The 22,116-nt window shown below is 41.4% G+C and overlaps 1 protein-coding gene across 2 annotated transcripts in view; it reads right to left on the bottom strand.

Moving 5' to 3' along the window:
- The window catches only part of TSPAN7 (tetraspanin 7), a 125,231-nt gene that overhangs the window by 72,834 nt on the left and 30,281 nt on the right, over positions 1-22,116 (bottom strand). The window lies entirely within an intron of this gene.

Genomic DNA, 22,116 nt, shown 5'->3' with positions numbered 1-22,116 from the left:
TCACGCAATGGGTGCCATAAAGATGAATGAGACAGCAACTCTACCTGACCGATGACCACAATCCAACATATTTTCAGCCACCACTGAAACGACACTAACTGGGTAGCAGTTAAGACACAGGCTCTGGAATCAGACTGTCTGGGTTGAAAGCCTGACTCCACTACTTACTAGCTATATAACTCTGAGCACATTAAAACTCTCAGTGCCTCAGTTTTCTCATTTGTGGAATGGGGATATTAATATAGTATCTATCGTAAAAGGTTGTTGTGATGCTTCAGTGAGTTAGTACACATAAAATCCTCAAAACAGAGGCCAGCAGGTAGTAAATGCTGTCAATTTGTGCTATATTATAACTGGGGCCCCCAGTGATACACCAGTTGCAGAAGTGCAGCCCCCCCTCTACATGCACTCTGTCTATACCTTACAAGAACCATGCAAGTTGGGATTTATCCCCATTTTACTGAAGCAGAAACAAGCCCAGAGAAGTCCAAGAATGCAAAGTGTGGGCAGAATTAAAACAAACATCCAACTCCAAAGTCCAGGCTTTTTCCAGGGTTAGCCCCCTGACACGAGGTCTAAAGGGGTGATGACCTTGGGACCGCAGGTCTGTGTTGACAAGGTTTTCTGAACTTCTCTTCTGACTCAAAATCTGGTGTTGGTATAGCAGATTTTTCTGAAGTGAGACACCTAAATATTTTCCCTTCATTAATGAAAAACGTTGAAAACAAAATACAAGGTAAAGCCCTTTATTGCTCTCAAGATAAAATACTCAAGGCATATGTTTATCCTCTCCTAGGTAAAGATCTAGTTGAATGTGAAAGCCAACACTGTAAGGCCTTCGACAGTGTCCTGAGCATATTCTTTTCTTTTGAACTTGAGGGAACAGAAAAAGGCCCCAAATGTGCATTTTAAAGCAGCTGGAATAGCTCCAGCACTCGTTAAATCCCTTGAAATGTAAAGGGTTCTCTCTGCAGAGACTAAAAACAATTTGGCTCAAAACACTGTATTCAAATGGCACCCCAGCTAATTTCAAGGGTTCATAGGCAGAGGCAGGTTGATACTACTCTGCACTTTCAGAAACCTTATTTTCAGTTATTTGTGTTTTATATTACATTCTTCTAGGCAAAGGACCAGCTATAGTTATGGGAAAGAATATAAATAGAATCCTATTCTTAACAAGCAAGCAGCCATGGTTAGAAAGCTCACTCAAGCTGAAACCTATTATAAGAATAACACTCTCAACATTCAGGGGGGAAAAAGGGTCTCATTGTTTACCGATACTTCCAATAGAGTCAAATATGCAAATCCACCCAGTGCATACTTAAAGTTATAGGCAACTTTTTAGGTTTGAAGCATAATTTTTTGGGGGGGGGTACATAATATGGTCTGAAAAATTCAGTCTGAAAAAGGTTTGCAAAATACCATCATAATAATTAAATCTGTAAAGACTCTAAAGCCCCCATTTACGGCTGTATTTCTTTTGCAAATCCATGGCTTCACACTGTTGCAGAAAAAAGCAAAACTGTCAATAGGGAAATGAAATGCTGGTGCTCATGACCTTGAATGGGCAATGAGTTACCTAGCTTTGTGGCCACGCAGGAAATAAGTCCCTCATTATAGCACAGTCTCACCAGTAGGACACATATTCTACTGGGTGGGCTAGAAAACCATGCACGCTTTGTTCTACAGACAGCTGGCACAACAGCGTCTGTGAATGACCTTCAGCCACACACCAAGCTAGCAGGGAGGCGGGAGACGGGAGACGATGCAGCTGGGAAAAGCAGATGCTTCTCACGCTTCGTGGGTGCCCCATTCACTCTTCAAAAGCCCAGGCAAGGTTACTCAACCCAATACATGCCAGAATATTTTTCCTCCTTCAAAGTCCAATTAACTCAGAGATCCTCATAGAATTCAGAGGCGTTAGTTCAAATCAGCTCCTGGTCTAAGGAAAACACTGGGTGTGTTAAAAACTTTCACAGGGTTTCAAAACCCAGATCTTGGACTGGATTCAGATGCCAGCACCGCCACTTTTGAGCAGTGACCTTGGGTGCACTGCTTAATCCGAGTGTCGGTTTTGTCTTTTGTAAACTAAGGATAACATCCATTCCTACTTGCGTGTCTGCACATGCAAAGGCTCAGCAGCACCTGGCACAAAGGTGTTCGGTAAACGGTCACAGACCTTGTTAACAGACTTGGCCCTTGGCTTCAAATAGTCAAAAATGTACTGGATCCGATAATGTAAAAAAAAAAAAAAAAAAGGAAAGAAGTTCCAGCTTCTAGGTTAAGCTGGTGTACTAAACACATGCACCTCATTCCGCTCTCTTGCAACCCCACTAAGACCATATAAAAGAATTGGTTTTTTCAAAGATAACCCCAGGAGAAAAGGACAGGGCAACAGCAAGAAAGTTTCAGAAGCTGCAAAAACAGATGGGGGTGGCAACCAACTCAGCAGGTGGCAGTCGAGGTGGTGGTGGTGGTGGTGGTGGTGGTGGTGGTGGTGGGGAACTGATCTAAAACCAGCAGGGAGGAAAGTGGAATTGGGGGGTGGGGGGTGGATAAAGAGGATGGTGGAAGAGCAACGGGCTGGATAGAAAGCAGTCTTAGAAGCTGGTCCTATTAGCTCCTTGCTCCATTCCACTGTCCCTCCCCTGCTCAGGCAAACGTCCAGTGGATCAGTTCCTAAAGAGGGGAAAACGGGGCCTCTGGTTCGGGAGGCATACTTGGGCTATGGGTACTCTGGGGCAAGCAGGGGCATTAAGTGACCGGATTTAAAAGCACACTGAGCCCTGAATGCAGAGACAACCTGCAGTCCAGTGCTCTTTCTGCACGAGCTGCCAGGCTGAACACCAGAGGCGCTTCCTCCCAGCAGGAGACGGGAAGGCTTCTCTGGGGGCATCTAAGCAACTCAAGGGGAAAGACTTCAATATATCGACACTGGGGTTTTCCCCAAAATGCCCAACCCAGATCTCCACCCGCCAATCAGAACTTCACAACAGCTTTCTAGTCCCCCAGACAACCGAAGATCACAGGATGCCTGTGAAAAGCCTCTCTCAAAGGTGACAGAGATGAAAACAAGCAAACAGAAAAGTGTTAACTTGGAGGGAACAGACGCTACTGAGCTCAGAGGAAACTCAGGCAAATATGTTATCAGTGATATCCTTGGAGAGGTAACATGCTGTCTCCATGAAATAAGAAAAGGTAAACAAACAAACAAACAAACAAACAACTCTCCCCAATTAAAAATCCAAAACAAACATTTCCGGAATCTAAAAAGTAGTATGAGAAATTAAGAACAATAGAAGGGTTAGATGGTATCTTCCACAATTAGAGAAAATACCAAGAGACTAAAAATGGGCAAATGTGGGAACTGAGAAGAGGAAAATGGAGAGTGAAAAGAATATTCAAGAACTATTTCCCAAACTGAAGGAGTTGAGGTGTCAGGGTGAAATGGCACATAGCAAGGCACACACCACCTGGCACAGTGGATGAAAACGAATCCATGCCCTGGCCCATTAGTGGGACATTGCAGATCCTCAGGGACAAGAGGACTTTAGAAGCTTCCAGGGAGGAAAAAAATCAGGTCACAAACAACCTTTCAGGAATCAGAATGGCTTCACACTTTGCGACAGCAAGAGTCGAAATTGAGGACAACGGAGCAACGTGGTGATTCAGAACTTTGATTTCTAACTTGGAATTCTATCTCCAAACTGCCAATCAAGCATGACAGTAGAAGAGACATCGTCAGGCACACAAGGCCTCAGAAAATGTACTTCCCATGCACCCCTTCCCAGCAGGTTGCTGGAGGATGTGCGTCACCAAAATGAGCAAAGGGGAAGACAGGATTGAAGGAAAAGAGCTGGAACGCAGGAGAGAGGCCAGGGGGTGTCCCGGGTGAGAGTGAAGGACAACCCCAGGATGGGAGCTGGGCCCCAAAAGAAGAGGGCAACCAATCCAGGCTGGAGCAACGTGATGGCAGAGATGGGCACACTGAGGACTGTTCTCACAAGATGCCTGCTGCTGACGATTTGGTGGACAGAACCAGGCGAGCAGGGCCCAAATCCTCTCCGTGTTGCTCTTCTTGACCCTGGGCCACTGGTGGTTGTCCCAACCATGCTGTGCTGCCTGCATCGGCAGAGGACTCTCATCTCACTCCACGGCAGCATTGTGCTTTGACCTATTTCTGAGAGATGGAGGCAGGCCCCGGAGAGCTGAGAAGCAGGAAAGGCAGAGCTGCCCCTGTCCCCTGACCACCTTCCTGCTGGGCCTCTAGTACCTGGCACTACGTTACAGCACCATCACATGCCCTGATGGCAGAGAGCCCCATTTTCCTGGGGACTCACTTGTGCCCTTGCCCACCAAGTTCCCCCAGAATAACCTCACAGAACCTGAAGCCACACTTCTCCCAGAGACTCGGCTTAGACTACCTTCTCTTGGGACCATCCTCAAATAGAAGCAATGGCTTCCCTTCCTTACACAGCTAGGTTGGCACTTGCTGCTGTTTGGGTTTTTTTTGTTTGTTTTTTGTTTTTGTTTTTTTAGAAAGCAATGTATTGTTTAGGGATACACACATACATGGGAACACTAAAAAGAAAATGGGCCACATAAGGTAGAACACTGGTTATCTCTGGAAGGAAGGAAGTTTCATGCAAATGGAGGAAGGTGCAGGGGAAGATTCAGGAGCTATTGTCCTATTTCTTAAACTGGGGGGTGGACACATAGGTATTTGCCTTAGTATTCTTCATGCAGTATTATAGCTGCAAAACACTCTTCCGTATTTGGGATGCATTTTGTAATTACAAAAAATATTTGGGTCACAGATTACATTACAAATTCCATAGAATCTGTGCCATTTGTCTCTGTTGTCCCCCAAAACAGCAGTAGACAGAGTCTATTCCAGTCATCACATTCCTTTTATGTGCCCCAAGACAGCAGTCACAGAAATGCAACTCTACAAGACACTTTACAACAGGAACAAACAGACACGGGACCCTCTGTAATTACCTTTCGTGTATAGCCATAATGAGAAATGCCTCGGCGCTCTTCTACCAGTGGGATTACCACTATTGACAGGCTTCTGAGACAAACCGAAGGGTCGAGTCAGAGAGATTGTGTTCACCATTTCCCTGACATGGTTTAGTCTTGTTTGGACACACCGGCAATTCCCAATTCACTTTCCCAGCATGATGCAGAACAAACAGGAGAGATACTTACTATTCGCTACTGACCCACACCTGGTAGATTTCCTTACATGCTACGTATGCTATGCTCACGCCACCATGACCACAAATCACTTTTTATGAAAGGCATTTTGCTCTTCGATTTCACAAAGTTGCTCCGACAGAAAAACTCTTTCCAAATTCTCATGTGTTCCATGCTCCCTTTCTCTGTCCGGTCAAAGAAAGAAAGAAAGAGGTCTACAGCTCTCGCAGAAGACTCAGGACATCATAGCCCAAGCCTCTGGCTGCCACTCAGCCATCTAGCCGAGACACGGCCTCCCTTCCCTACTGCCAATGACTTCACCTCTTGTAGGGTTCACATGGAGGTGCAGACATACAGGGTCAAACCAACTGTCCTCTGACTTGAGTACGAGGGCATCCATTCCACTCATCCAAGCAATAAAGTGAAATAGTTGGCGAAATTCTATCAGCACAGATGGATGCACACCCCTGACTTTTCTCAACCATCTTCAGAACCAGAATCTCCAGAAGGAATCATTTTTCCCACGCTTGAACTGCCTCCCCTTAAGACAAGAGTGCTTGTTTGCGAAGCAGTTCACCTCTTAGAAGCCTCAGTGCAGTGAATCAAGACACTGCCACAGTGTTCTTTTTCATCAATGTTTCTGATAAAGTAATGGCCATCAGTAATCCCCTGCTCCTAGATCAGAGCTTCTCAACCTTGGCTTCCTGCTGAATCACCTGGGGAGCTTTAAAAACTACTGATGTCTGGGTCCCATTGATTTACCGGGCCAGGGGTGTGGCCACGGCTTTGTGAGTTTGAAGAGCTTCTCAAGTGATTCCGACATGCAGTCAAGGATGAGCACTGTGGTCTAGCAGGAAATAATCGTGACCAGTTTTGTCCTGTCAAAAACAGAAGTCGACGTGTCCTAAAACCCATCCCTGCTATAACACAGTGGGTATGCTTACATACACCAGGCAGCACAGCTAAGTGATTAAGAGCACAGAATCTTGAGTCAGGCTGCCTGAGTTTGACCACCGGCTTTGTCACTCACTGGCTGAGTACTGGACAACTTATATAATTGATCCGTGCTTCAGTTTCCTCATTTGCAAACTGGGCTCATATTCGTACCCAGACCTTACGGGATGGTGGGTATTAAATCAGTTGATATTTATAGAATGCTTCCAACAATGGCTATGACACAGAACATGCCTCAGAAATGTCTGTGAAGTCAAACGTTGAACCAGTTTCTACAAGCTCCAAAGAGAAACTAAAAAAAGAAATTGGCAATTGTATTAACTAAAATAATTCAGAATCAGATAAAAGTTTCTTCAGGATGCCAATTGCACATTTTTTGGGACAAACATCCCTCAAATTTTCTGCTCTACCTCTTATTTTTATAATGGAACTTTATCCAGCTCTGGTAAAAGGGGCAGTTTTGAGGTCCAAGAGAGAAATTTAACATAACACAGCAGCATTCTTTCTTGCTGTGTCCACCCTTCTCTCCATCGGTTCAGACATCCGTGTCTTTGTTAATAACCTGGTGTGAAATCTGAGTGCCGTATTTGCAGGAATTGGCAAGAATGGCTTTAGAATTCCAAGTTTTTCCTTTCAAAGGAATACGTCCCTGCCTCCACTCAGAAGATAAAGGAGTATTTTTTCAAAGGGTTCTCTGTACTGTTGTAGGAAACAGAGGTCCCTGAATTTTTCTAACTTTAATTAAAAAAAGAAAAGCTGTATGCCAAGCACCATGCACAGAAATCCATTAATTCTAAAAGATATTTAAAACAGGAGATCAAAACTGAATATAGTCTTGGGATGTATGTGTGAACAGACATTTGGCTGCATGAGCTGAAATTTTCAACTGCAAGAATAAACATAACATGGTGTTTGAGGAAAGATATTTTCATACGTGCACCTCCTAAATACAGTTGCGTCAAGAGAGAGCTCTGAGTAATATTCACCAGCGACACTTCAAATATGTTCAGCTTGCTGATGCTCTCATTCCAAAACCGACACTTAAATTCTCTAACGCCATGAAGCAGCCTCTTAAAAAGAATAAAAACTCATTTTGAAACATGCAGATCACTAATCAGACACTGCTGAGAGTGTGTCAACAGACCCAACACTTCTCCGTTGGTATCAGAAGTGTTCAGAGTGTATATCTTCTGACCCGGGATTCAGGGTCTAAGGATTGGTTCTTGGAAGTTAACTGGACACACGTGGGAAAATGTGCATGCAAGAAAGGTCATTACGTTGCTTAATGGCAAAAAAAGGGGTGGGGGAACAAAAGTACCAGGGAGCACCGATTACCTAGAGAGAGTCCTAGGACATAGAAATGTATTGAGAGAAATGGAAAAGTATCTGCAATAAAGTTAGTGAAAAATAGGCAGTTAAACTATTTGGGTAGCAGGACTCCATCTGTGCAGAAAATAAGCATACAATATTAGAAAAATGCATGGAAGGCTATACTAAGTTACCTTAGTAACCTCTGATTAATGGGATCGTGGGAATTTTTCTTTGGGGGAGTAATTTCTAAGTATTTAGTTATGTATGGCTGGTACAACTAAAGGAATGAATAAAATATAAAAAGGTTCAAAACTAAAATGCAATAGACATACTAAATAATAAAGGATATATAACAAAAAAAGAGCAGACCACTTTTTAATTTCTCCCCCCTTCCTCAAGAACTATATATAATAAGCTTTAGGAATAACATCTAGGAAAGGAAAATATTACATGGCTCTTTATCCACTAAGAAATGGCCAGAAAACAAAGGCAATAGAATTCAACAATTTAAACCCAATACTGTATTCTCAGGCTGCCCACACTGGATCCTCCTGTCCAGGTGGCAGGCAGTCAAGTTATTTTGGAATGGTAAATTCTCGAGACCCTACTTTGTTCTCTTTAAATGGCATCTTGAGAACTTTCCTGGAAGTGTGAATTGCCTATAAGGAACAAATGTTCAAAGGAACTAAAATCTTAGTGTCCCCAAGTTACTTTGACTTATTTCTTACAACACTCTGCCCTCTTCATCTTCCTCCCTTTGATTTATTCCTCCAGTTCTCCTGAATTTCCTAAAGGCTGGGATCCTTCCCCACCAGGGATGGGCAGGCTAAATCAGTGATGATTCAGGGGATGCCAGAGGTTGGGGATACTCGGGAAGAAAAAGATTGAGCTTTGAAGCCATTTAGGACCCACTTGGTAATCTTAATTCCAATTCAGAATTGGCTTCTCCTCTTCCTCACCTTTTCCCTCAAGGTTAAAATCAGAGCAGAAACCAGTCCTTTTGTAGACACTAGCATGGATATGATCTGGTTTCTGTGGGGAGGGTCAGGAAGAAAGCGAGTCCCTAAAGACCATTGCAATTTAACGGTCAGCGCTCGCTTCTGGTCCCAAGCATATGCCTCAAATGTCAGAACATGAAATCACAGAACTGCAGAATATTAGAGCTGAATGTGGCTTTCTAGGTTTTATAGATGAATGCTACTAACAGTGTGGTTGCTCAGCAGCATTGCATGGGTGCTTGCTAGAAATGCAAATTTCCTGGCCCCACGTAGGTATATTGAACCAGAAGCTCTAGGGATGAGGTCCAGGTATCTGCATGTTAATGAGCTCTCCAGGCATGTTAGACCAACACTCTAAGTGAAAATTACTATTACAGAGTAAAAAACTGAAGCACATGAGAGTAGAATTTTCTATCTTCACAAAACTAGAGGAAAAAAGCAGTTATTCTAGATGAGACATCTAAATAAAGCTACATTATTTTCTCCCTGTTTCAAGATCAGCAACATTGTACCTGCAGGTCTCTGGATTATCTTTCATTCCTAGCTGTCTTTTCCTTTTTTACATCACTACCCTTGGCGCAACTGTGGCAACCAATACAGAACGGCCCAATACAGTCTCTGGAGCATGGAAAAGGGTTTAATTCAGACTCTTTTTACAAATCACTGGATTAATGAAATTCATCATACACGGGGGTTCCGAGATGTCGACAGCATGCAAATCACATTTAACAAGCTAAACTACAGACTTCGACCTCAGCTCCCAGAACACTGGAGCAGCAAACACTAGAATAGGAATTTGACTCTGCATGAATCTACAAGACCTGGAGCTCCTTATCTTATTTTCTCAGGCTGCCCTTACCTATATCCACACTAAGACGCGGAGAAGGGCTCTGAACTATATAGGCAGTTCTATCTCACAAAAAAGCTGGCTTCCCGAAAGATCACCTAAATCATCTATTTGAAACCCGGACCCATTTCCTCATACAATGTTATAAATGGTCTTAGAGGTCTAATCACAATAGATTTACAATAAAGCTGAGAGTCTGAAAAATGTAATAATTTAAAAATGCTTCCACTAGGCAAAAAACAGATTCTAACTTCCAATTCAGATGCATCTTCACAAAGAGGCCTTCTCTTGTGACGGTGGCTGCCCTTAGTTGGGGGCGGGGGGCGGGGGGGAGTCACAGCAGCAGCTTGCGGTGAGAGAGACATGTCAGGGGCAGATGTCTTTTGCTGTATTCATCACCTGTAGGCTGTAGACTACCCATATGGCAGACTTCGGATTCAAGCTTCCCGGACCAAAAGATCTTGCTTACCACATAGTAGCCTGTACTTAAAAACTCCGAACTAATACCTTGCGGAAGGCTATAGCTATGGCTCTTATAGGTACCAAGACCAAAGTCAACTAATGCTTTATCTTTATCTTGCACATTTCTCCCTCCTTGGCTGAGCTAGGTGCTGCCTCTTCAAAATTCTCTTCTCCATTTACCATTGCTTTTTCTAAAACATTCCTATTTATGTGTCCTTTTTGAAAAGATCAATTACATGCATAAAAAGATGTCGATATTTTTTTTTAATTTTTTTTAACGTTTATTTATTTTTGAGACAGAGAGAGACAGAGCATGAATGGGGGAGGGTCAGAGAGAGGGAGACACAGAATCCGAAACAGGCTCCAGGCTCTGAGCTGTCAGCACAGGGCCCGACGCGGGGCTCGAACCCACGGACCATGAGATCATGACCTGAGCCGAAGTCAGCCGCTCAACCGACTGAGCCACCCAGGCGCCCCTAGATGTCGATATTTTTAAAGCAACCCTAAAGAAACCCCACACCCTTTGGCTATTGCTCCCCAGTACCCCCTTCTCCCCAGCTCTAGGCAAACACTAATCTACATTCGGTCTCTACAGATTTGCCTATTTGGGACATTTCTTAGGATAACGCTTTCAAGGTTCATCCGTGTTGTACCATTCCTTTTAATTGCCAAATAATATTCATTGTATGCATATGTCCTATTTGAGTTATCCATTCATCAGTTGATAAACATTGGGGTTGTTTCCACTATTCGGCTGTTAATGAATAATGCTGTTACGAACGTTCGTGCGTAAGTTTTTGTGTGGAGGTAGGTTTTCATTTCTCTTGGGTGTATGTATATGAGTGGAATTGCCTGATTACATGGTAACTCCACGTTTAAGTGTTGGAGGAAGTGCCAGACTGTTTTCCACAGCGGCTGCACCATGTTACATTTTTACCAGCAATATATGAGGATTCCAATTTCTCCACCTCCTTGCCAACACTTGGCATTTCTGTCTTTTTTATTATAGTCATTCTAGGGGGTGTGAAGTGGTATCTCAGTGTTATTTTGATTTGCGTTTTCCTAACGGTTAATGATACCAAGCCTTTTTCATGCACTAATTAGCCTTCTGGCTATCTGCTTTGGAGAAATGGCGATTCAGAGACCCTTTGCCCATTTGTTAATTGTACTATTTGCCTTTTTACTATTGACTTGTAAGAGCTATTCATATATTCTTGATACAAGTCCCTTTTCGGATATACGATTTGCAAAGATTTGTCGATTTTGTAGGCTCTGACAGTCGCTTTTTTTTTTCTTTTTTTCACTTATCACACTGAATGTGTCTGACTGCATCATTAGGTATATATATCAACAGATTTTCCACCACTCCCCAGCCCAGCTGGTTGCAGCCACACACTAGCTGGCTTTCCCACTGCCTGCGTCCATGTCAGGACCTCACCTTGGCGCTTACCTCAGCCTGGAATGCTTCTAGAGCACACGGCCTGGTGCCCTCACTTCCTTCGGGCCTCTGTCCCAAAGGCACCACCTCAGAGAGGCCTCCTCTAAACTGCAACTCCCTCCACCCGTCTCTCCATTCCTGTACCCTCGTCTTACATAAGTTCTATGAAAATATATCGGCAATCGACATCTGTCAGAAATGTATCGTTCGTTTGCCTTTCTTTGGTTACTGGTTAAAACAAATGCTTTCTCAAATGTTTATTGGCAGCCGTGTGGATGCTGATATTTCTTCTTCTGTAAATATCCTCTCTGTGACCTTTGCTGATTTTCCCATTGGCATATTTGTCTTTGTTAATTTTTAGGAGTATTTCCCCTTTGTGTATTATCAATAATGTCCCCAGCTGTGTTTTCCTTCTTCGTTCCCAGTGTTTGCCATATTTGAGTTCTTCATTTTTCGTGGAGGCTGGTCTAGTAGTCTGTACTTTTATCCACTGCCTTTCATAGTAAAGCCACTTTTTGTAAAACTCCCTTCACCCGACCGTCTTATGATTTCTCATTCAGAAAGCACCTCCATCACACCACTGTAGCAACTGGGTTTTCCTCCACCCTCAGCTCTCCTCCTAAATCCCAGCAACCAGCAGCTCTGCTTCCATTTTACTGAAAGCATCTGGCAACTCAGAAGTCCACCGTGGGAGACCATTACAGTAACGGCTCCAGTAAGTCACGCCTCCTCCCCAAGCCCTCCTGTCGCATCCCGAGTCACAGTGACTCTGGGCTTGGCGATGGACTCCAGCCCACGTCGTGTAGGCAGAGGCGTGAGGTGTGCGTGTGCATCACTTCTGGCACCTCTACTGCTAAGGTGTGAGAAGGCCAGGCTTGGAAGATGGGAGAGAATGTGGACATAATACCTATTGCTATGAGAAAGAACACAAAGCAGCTTTCCTGCTAATTGGGCAAAAAGGATATCACTTTTAGTTTGAAATTACCCGGATTCATTCAGGCAATTAAGTCTCCGACACTGTTAGCTGCGTAAACAAAAGGAATGAGGCTGGGAAAACATACAAACATGGTTAAATTCCATTCAGGCCTCCTGTTTATAGGTCATCGAACAGTAAGATTCCACTCTTGGCGGGGCTGGACGGACGTGACAGAAACAGCATGGTATCTCTGGAAGTGACCAACAGCTGGCACAGCTTAAGAGCTTCCCTTGCAGATGGAAGAAACATAACAAAGGGCCACAGAAGAGAATGGTGGCCAGTGAGCCTTAAGTGAGATGCTTTTCACAAGTGGGCCTTCCATTTCTGTGCTTTACAAAACAAGAAAGTAGGGGGCTGGGGAGAAAAACAAGATCAAGGGAAACTTAAGAGCCTTTGTCTGCATAGGCTTTCCAGCTGGGTACACAGCTCACCCAAATATCTATCCTCTCCTGCTGTTACTAAAAATACATGGAATAGCTCTTCTAGGAGGAAAATGGTCACGTATCACCAAGGAGACAAGAAGACCCTCATGATATAGTTTTTTTAAATGACTTAGGAATCCAGGCAACGCTGGACTCCTTTCTCCGGACTCCGCCAAGAGGGTAACCAAGGCTCCTGCCAAAAGAGAGAATTCACATAGAATTTTGTCTGTTCACATCTGATACTGGGAATCAGCTGAAATCTAAAGTGCCTTAAAACTAGCTCATTGTGCAGGCAGACATTCTGGCATGAAAACTAGAAAAGGCTGCCACCAAAATAAATGCACATTGTCTTGCACCAACTGCTACTAGAAAGCGGTTTCAAGGATTCTAGCAGAAAAGGGAAGGCACGATTGACGAGAAATTGAGCATGAGAGCAAGTGCTCTTGGGAGAAATGGAAAACAAAATCGTTTTCTCATGAAGGGTATTTCTCATAAAATTGGGAAACAAGGCTCTTTTTCTGTGGTAGGCAACAGGAAAGAGATAGGATGCATATTTTTCTCACGGGCCTCACAGAGTTGCTTTTCTTTCAATAGTGCCCTGTGCTTTCCTCCTGCTGCCAAGAAAATGTAGGACAAGCTCATAAGAGCGCCACAAAATGGGGGAATCCATTAAAGCTGATTGCCATTCATCCCCACATCTCCAGTACTCGACTGACTCAAACAAGATGGGCTACTTGTGTATTCTTCCCATTATTTTCTCATTTTCATAATGCCTATTGTCTTTGAATTTACCATTGATATTACATTTTATATTTGGTCATTTTATTCTCTTTCTTCCACGTGTGAAATACTTAAAATTCTTACATACGTGCTTGGTTCACTTCAAGAGAGGATAAAGGGATGGAGGCTCCCCTAACATTTCCAAATAGGGACTTTTTAAAAGTGTGAAACTCAGGCAAAGAGAATTGGATAAATCATATTAATCAAAATCTTTGGTTCATGACCACTCTTCATGGCCTTGTTTATTTTTTTAAGTTTATTTTGAGAGAGAGAGAGTATGCAAGAATGGTGGGAGGGTCAGAGGGGGGAGAGACAGAATCTGAAACAGGTTCCACACAGCAAGCACAGAGCCCCACCCGGGGCTCAAACTCACGAACCGTGAGATCATGACCTGAGCTGAAATCAAGAGCTGGATGCTTAACTGAGCCACCAAAGTGCCCCACAGCCTTGTTTATTTGTGTTTATTATATTAACACACACACACACACACACACACACACACACGCACACACACACACAACCTAACACGGAGACTAGAGATATGAACAGTCTATGTGGTTCATGTGGTTATCCCCATCCCCTTCTGCTTCCCCCGCCTCCCTCCTCCCAAAGTAACCACTGTCTGGAATCTTGTGTTGAACATTGATATATTCCTATCATGTAATCTTGAGGGACTTCATTTGTCATATTAATAAGATTCACCTATAGTGTTCTACATTGCAATAGCATTTATTTATTTTTGACTGCTATATATTACTCATTGTATGAGTCAGGGAAAGGAGGAATTAAAATCTAGTAAAATCTAGTAAAATTTAGAGTACTGAATTAATTCATTCTATGTTCTTTATTACTTAAAAAAATTTTTTTTAGATTATTTATTTTTTGAGAGAGAGAGGAAGAGAGAGAGCAGGGGAGGGGCAGAAAGAATCCCAAGCAGGCTCCACACTGTCAGTTCAGAGCCCGATGTGGGGCTCAAACTCACAAACTGTGAGATCATGACCTGACCTGAAACCAGGAATCGGATGCTCAACCGACTAAGCCCCCCAGGCATGCCTATGTTCTTTATTTCTTAACAAACATATGCCACACTAAGCATCACTCATTTCTTTTAAACCAGCTGACCACATAAAACAAGTTGCTATTGTACTTCATAGCTAATCTCCCCACCCTCAATTTTTTTTTAATATTTTCCAAGATTAAATGCTCATTATGCATTCTACACGGGATTTCCTTGAAGATTAGTGATATCAGAACTGGTGCAGATCAGGACTGATACAAAACCTGTCTATTATGACGCTAATCAGATCAGACTCACCTCTAAATTCTCATTTATACAATACTTCCAGTGACCTCGTGGCCACACGCTCCTATAAAAGGCACTAGTGACACCGAACTGAACAAAATCATTCCTTTCCATCAAGGGGAATAAAAAGTTCTCACTGCCTAATGGAGGGGGGAACATTTTTTTTTAAATCTACAATCCCAATACAAAAGGTAATTTTCAGCATCCTAGACCTAGAGGCAACTCCTTGGTAGGTGAAGAAGAAAGGGAAGCGGAGGGACAGCTCACACAAAGGCACAGAGGTGGGAGTTTCACGTGGTCCGGGATCTTCAAGCACAGTGGCAAGGAAGTCAGAGGTTCAATCTCAGAGGATCTGAAAGTTTATCCCAAGGTAACTAGGAGCCACGGAGCGATTTCACACAGGGAGGGACAGGATCAGATTTACTGCGATAGCAAGTGGGCTATGCTGGAGAGTGGGATGGAGGTCAGAGCAGTCAGAACATTAGTCTAGGATCCAGGAAATACACGATGTGGGCCTGCACTGACGCAGCCACAAAGATCTTGGATCCGGGCGGGGGGGGGGGGTGGGGGGGGGGGACACAGATTGCAGCAAGGTTGACTGTAAAAGAAGACACAGACCCAAAGGAGAATGAGCTTGACATGTAAATTGGTGGCCTAAAAGCAAATGGAGTACAGCTGTTTCACATGCTGTGCCTAAAAAAAAAAAAAAAAAAGCAACCTCACCCAGAGGAAGAGGAAAGCTTCCCTATCATATTGTTTCAGTTCCAAGAAAGCCTCCAAATATTGGTGAAGTCTGGTTTTTTGGGTTTTTTTTTGGTAAATAACCAGGTATCTTCATTTGAATTTGTGCCCACAGAGTACAGCTAAATTCCTTATAACAAGTTGGTCTCACCATCATCCGTAAAGGAGAAAATGATGCTCCACTGGAATGTTAGTCTAATTGTTCTTTTAAACGTACAGTTGATTCTCATTATTCACAGCACTTAGGTGCTATATAGTCACCACAAACACTGAACTGACAAATAGTGGCCTATTGCTCCTAGCGGAAACAGAGTTAGATTCATGCAATTTTGTTAACCAGTCAACACACAACCTCGCTTTATGTGTATTTCTGTTGAAAGACACCTATTTAGTATATACTGTTGGTTCCTTAACACAAACTCATTGCTCAAATCACTACAACTCATGCTTAAATCATGCTGATCTGACACATGTATTTTCTCCACAAGGTGCATCACAGCCTTCTTAACCCTTGGCAGCACTAGCCAGCCCTTCAGCACTACATTTGGGGGGCATTTTAAACAGCACAATCACCAACAAAATGGGGATAAAAACAGGAGCCATGTGACACTTAATAGGCCATGAAAAGGATGCTTGTTTACAGTATGAGAGTTTAAAAAAGAAGGCAAGAGCACTGCCATGTTCAACCTCAACTGGGAATGTGTGTGTCGGGGGACTCAGATTGTTTGCAGCTTTATGCATGTCTCCGAATGACTGCAAAAGACATACCGATTTGGAGGTTACGGACAGATTATAGTGAGGAGGCAAGTTTGCAAATACAGAATCCATGAATAAGGAGGATTGGCTATATCACTCAGAGATCCTTCCTTTCCTGAAGTTATCCAAAGGTACTTTAGGAGGTAGGCAGAGTGAGTCCCTAACAATGCCCAATCTTTTGTCATATGCTTTTCCCTGAGGAGTTCAAAAGTGTCTCTTCAGACATCATATCTAAATAACCCCTTTGCTCATCTCCCGTGGGCCTGGAAAAACCCACTTATAAAGCAGTTTTTAAAACTTAAAAACATTTTTTAATGTTTGTTTATTTTTGAGAGAGAGAGAGAGCACGCGCATGAGTGGGGGAGGGGCAGAGAGAGAGAGACAGACAGACAGACAGAATGTGAAATGGGCTCCAGGCTATGAGCTGTCACCACAGAGTCCGATGCAGGCCTCGAACTTGGGAACAGGGAGATCATGACCTAGGCGGAAGTCGGACTGAGCCACCTAGGCACTTCATGGAAAAACCCAGTTATAAGTAAGTTTTTAAATGTGAGAAAATCAAAACTTTGGGCAATTAAGAAAGAGGTACCTTTTTCAAAAAAAAAAAACAAATGAAAAGGAACAGGAGTAAATTCTAGATGCCCCGATTCCTAAAAAATTGCCCATTTTCTCTGTTAGTGTTTCTCACGCTTTACTGTGCTCTAAATCCCCAGGCATCTTGTGAACAACACAGATTTCGATTCAGGAGGTCTGGGGTCAGACCTGAGGATTCTTCATTTCCAACTAGTCCCAGATGATGCCAATGCTGCACACATACTTTGAGGAGCAAGGCTACTCCAGGAATTGGTCAGCCCCAAGATGGGCCTGCATCCGATAGACAATAGTTACGTAGATTAAAAAAAAAAAACAAGCACTTCAGTTTAAGATTATGTATTAGATACTACAAACGAAGCTTTGGGAATATCAACAGTTCCAATGTAAAATAATCTAGAGTAACCAATGCCATTCATTTTTCTACTGAAGCCTCTCAGTGTTAGAGAGGATCTATAACATAACACGAATATGTTAGAATCTCAATATTATTTTCCAAATAACACCTCAGACTTAAGATGAGTTTTCCCCTCTCCCAACGGACCATTCGCAGCATTAAGGAAGCAAAGGGACAATCATCTGAGAGGTACAGGCTACTTCATTTGCAGGCAGATGACAGAAGTGGCCAAAGCACCACTTGTCCATTTTAACATGCAGATAAGGGACTGGGACCATTTGGAAGCTGTTATCTGCAGATAAAGGCATTTGCTCCTCACTGCCGTGTGCTCATACCCCCAGAACACACACTATAAATCAAAGATGACTTTGGGAAGTAAAGGGCAGTAGAAGTGCATATACAGCGACCTGTCATTTTGGAAGGAAATCTGGCACCAAAGAGCCTGTGAGAAAAGCAATTTGATGTAAAAGCCCCAGTGGAAATTTGACTTCCAGGATATAATCCAGAGGAACGCTGGTCTCCCACAAAGATTTGCAGAACTATAAAAGTAACAACAAAGCAGATGAAAAGAAGGACATGTTCACTGGTGCTTCGGAGGGGCAGATATTTTGTGGAAGGCAGGGAGTAAGAAAGGCCTCGGGGATACTCAAGACTGATCCTTCCAGGCCACAGTTTGTGTTTAACAATTTAAAAAGTCAAAGTTCCATCTGAGACCAAACATAGGGTTCTCCACCACTTAAGCAAGTTTGATTTTCCATTCCACTTGAAAACTACCCACAGTTGTCTTCTTTCTTTAAACCAAGTTTCTTCAGCACACATGGTACCAAATGCAGTTAAGAAAAAATAACTGTCCTCAACTGACTATGTATCATTAATGTGCCAGCAGTTTTGTTGTATTTTTAAACATGGCAAGATAAAGATAAAATGCAGATAATTACACTTCAGTGAGCAAACCTCAGCTCAACCTACAAATTAAGGACGTTTTAGAACATATGGATGAGAATTCTATGAAGAGAGAGATTTAAAGAAAGAGTGGGGGATGACTGTAGGAATCTAATGCTCATGGGATGAAGGTTAGATATTAGAAAACTTGTACTTGAAATACCAGACACGTTGGAAAAGTCCTCACTTGCATTCTTTTACAACTTTATTTTTACTTCACTCAAAATCATGAGAGGAAGGAAATGCAAAGAAAAGTTTCTACTTTCTGATACAAATCAGAAATTCTTCAAGTGAACAGAGGGACAAAAAGGGCTATTTGTCCCAGGAATCCCACTTCTAGGAATCTACACTAAGATAATATCTCCAATACAAAAATACTTACACACAAAATTATTCATTACAAAATTGTTAGCAATTACAAAATAATGGGAAATGATTTAAATGCCAATATACAGGAGGGTGGCTAAATAAACTTGGTCCGGCCACAATGGAGTGCTAAACTACTTTTTAAAAAGAACAGGGAAGATCTCTATGCACTGATATGGATATTGAACGATTTGCAGGATAAACTGTTAAGGGAAAAAGGCAGAGCCCAAAAACTGTATCTATGGTATGCTAACTTTCACTTAAAAATGGGAATATAAGAAAACATTCATGTGTCTCCTCATTTGTGCAAAATAAATACAGTGAAGATAAACCAGAAACCAAAAAAAAAAAAAAAAATTGAACCAGAAAGGAAAGAAATTGGTTATTTAAGGGGGTGGATGGGCAGGAATGGAAAAGGACACAATGGAAAGGGACAGTAGGGATGAGGAGGGAGCAACACTTGCAAGTCTACCTTTTTGTAGAGTCCTGACTCTGAGAATCAGAGTAATGCTTCCTATACCAAAACTATAAATAAATAATTAAAACCAACCAAGATGTGTGTGTTTTAAGGGAAGAGAGCAAAATGGAATAGAAACAATAACAAAACAGCCCAATTGTGTCACAAGTGAATATGTAACCACACTGAATGGAATAGGGAAGAAAAGAACTAGTCTTAGTGATGGTGGAAAACAATATCTTGACTTAAGACTGAAAAAAGAACTGTACTGAGAACTTACTCTTGCTAGTTAATGTGTTTCTCACAAGGGTTTGGCTTAGTAATTCTGAAACTACTTTAGTATACACTAGGGATTAAAGAAGTAAGTAAATATATTTACATATATTATAGATATATTGATGGATGGTAGACAGGAAGGAAGGAAGGAAGACAGAAAGATGAAAGAATGAAAAAAGACAAGATATCAACACATGTGTTTGCATAGTTAGTACACGTTTACATGTATGTCCTAACCACCGGGAAGGCCTAGAAGCAAGGACATTCCAGTACCAAATGAGCGCACCTAGGGCAGAGGCCCTAATTTTTATATGCCATTCTGCAATAAAAGGAACCAATAAAGGATGGGTCAGAAAAAAAGATTTACAGAAATATTAGCCAGAATTTCCCAAATTTTGTGCAATCAATAAGCCTACATATTCAAGAAGCTCAACAAACCCAAAGCAAAACATGAAGAAATGTACACCTAGGCATATCATTATCAAATTGCTCAAAACTGATAAAGAAAAAAATCTTAAAAGCTGCCAGAGAAAACAGAAATGTTACATACAGCAGAATAAAGATATGGATGACATATTTCTCATTAGAAACAATACAAGCAAGAAGACAAAGGAGCAACATCTTTGAAGTACAGAAATTTAAAAACTATCAACTGAGAATTTTATAGCAGCAAAGATAACTTTCAAACACAAAGGTGAAATAATTTTCCAGACATAGAAAGGCTGAAAGAATTCATCACCAGCAAAATTATATCAAGAAAAATGTAGAAATAAATACTTTAGAAAGAAATAAAATGATACCAGATGAGAATATGGATCTGCATAAAGGAACGAAGAGTGCTAGAAATAAAAACTTGGGTAAATGTAAGATTTCCCCTTACTATTTAGATGTTTTTAAAATAGGATTGTTTAAACAAAAATAATAACAACAAAGTGTGGTGTTTAAAGTACATAAAAAAATAAAATGTATAAAACAAAGGAAGAAATGCTAGGAATGGAAAAACGGAAGTACTGTATACTATTGTAAGATTCTTGTAATAGTGAGGTGATACACTATCATGGCAGACCTTGATGAGTTAAAAATGTATACAATGAACCCTAAAGCAACCAATAAAATTCACAAAACAAAGAATTATAGCCAACATGCCAACATAAAATAATCAAAAATAAGGCAGAAAAAGGAATAAAGAAGAGGTGGGACATATAGAAAACTCTGCAAAACAACAGATTTAAACCTAACCATATGAAGTCATATTAAATGTAAGTGGTCTAAATACCCCAGTTAAAAGGCAGAGATTGTCACACAGGAAAAAATAAAGCAAGACCCAACTATATGCTAAATATAAGAAGCACATATAAAGACACAAGTAGGTTAAAAGTAAAAGGACAGCAAAAGATATATCATACTGACACTAGTCAAAAGAGAACTGGAATAGCTATATTAATATTAAAGTACATTTCAGAGCACAGAATATTATCAGTGATAAAGGTCATTTCATAATGAAAAAGGGTTCAATTTATCACAAGGGCACTTAAGAACAGAGCTTCAAAATACATGAAGCAAAACTAATAGAACTTCAAGGAGAATGTGACAAGTCTAGAACTATAGCTTGAAATTTCAAAAAGCCTCTTTCAATTGATAGAACAAATATTGATAAAATTAGTTAAGGATATAGAAAATTTAAATATTATCAGTATTGACATACATACAACATTACACCAATAAGAGCAAAACATACATTCTTTTCTAGCACACATGGAACATTTGCCAAGACTACATTCTAGGCTACAAAAATCTCAAAGAAATGGATGCAAGTCATATAGCGTATGTTCTTCTCACAAAGAAACTAATTTAGAAATCAGTAAGATAAAGACCTCTGGAAAATCCCCAACTATTTGGAAATAAAATAACACACTTCTAAATCACCCAAGAGTTAAAGAGAAAACTCAGAAGAGAAGTTAAAACTTTTAAATGAATGAAAGTGAAAAGACAACATATTAAAAATTTGTAAAGGCAGCTAAAACAGTATTCAGGGGAAAATATATAGCATTGAATGCTTATAGTAGAAAAGAAGAAAGGTCTCAAATCCATGACTTCAGCTTCTAGTTTAAGCAACTGGAAAAGCAAGAGAAAATTGAACCCAAAGTCAGTAGAAGAAAGGAAAGAATATCAGAGCCAAAATCATTAAGATAAACACACGCACGCACACACGCATGCGTGCGCACGCACACACACACACACACACACACACACACAGAAAACCAATGAAACCAAAACCTTGCTCTTTGAGAAGATCAAAAAAATTGATGAATCTCTAGCTGGACTTATCTGGAAAGAGAGAAAACCCAAATTACAACAAGATTGGGGGAAATATCACTATACATTCTACAAATATTGAAAGCATCATCAGGGAATATTATTGAAAACTTTATGCCAACAAATTTGATAACCTAGAGGAAATGGACTAATTCCTTGAAAGATACGTACTACCACAGATGACTCAAGAAAAAATAGAAAATCTGAAATAGATACATACTTATTAAAGAAACTGAATTTAGGGGCACCTGAGTAGCTCAGTTGGTTAAGTGACCAACTCTTGATTTCGGCTCAGGTCAGGATCTCATTTTCATGAGATCAGTGCTATCGGCATGGAGACTCCTTGGGATTGTCTCTCTGTCCTCTCTCTCTCTGTCTATCCCCCCACTCACGCTTTCTCTCTCTAAATAAACAAACAAACATTTAAAACATATAAAGGTTTTCATAGTTAAAAACCTTTCCACAAAGAAAACTCCAGACCCAGATGGCTTTACTGGTAAAATCTACCAGATGTTTAAGGAAAAATTAATGGCAATTCTGTACAATCACTTCCAGAAAATGGAATAAAAAAGAAGAACAAAGTT

Source organism: Panthera tigris, chromosome X, assembly GCF_018350195.1.
Source record: "Panthera tigris isolate Pti1 chromosome X, P.tigris_Pti1_mat1.1, whole genome shotgun sequence".
Taxonomy (NCBI): domain Eukaryota; kingdom Metazoa; phylum Chordata; class Mammalia; order Carnivora; family Felidae; genus Panthera; species Panthera tigris.
Note: the sequence above shows the minus strand (reverse complement) of the source record. Positions and strands in the feature narration are given on the sequence as shown.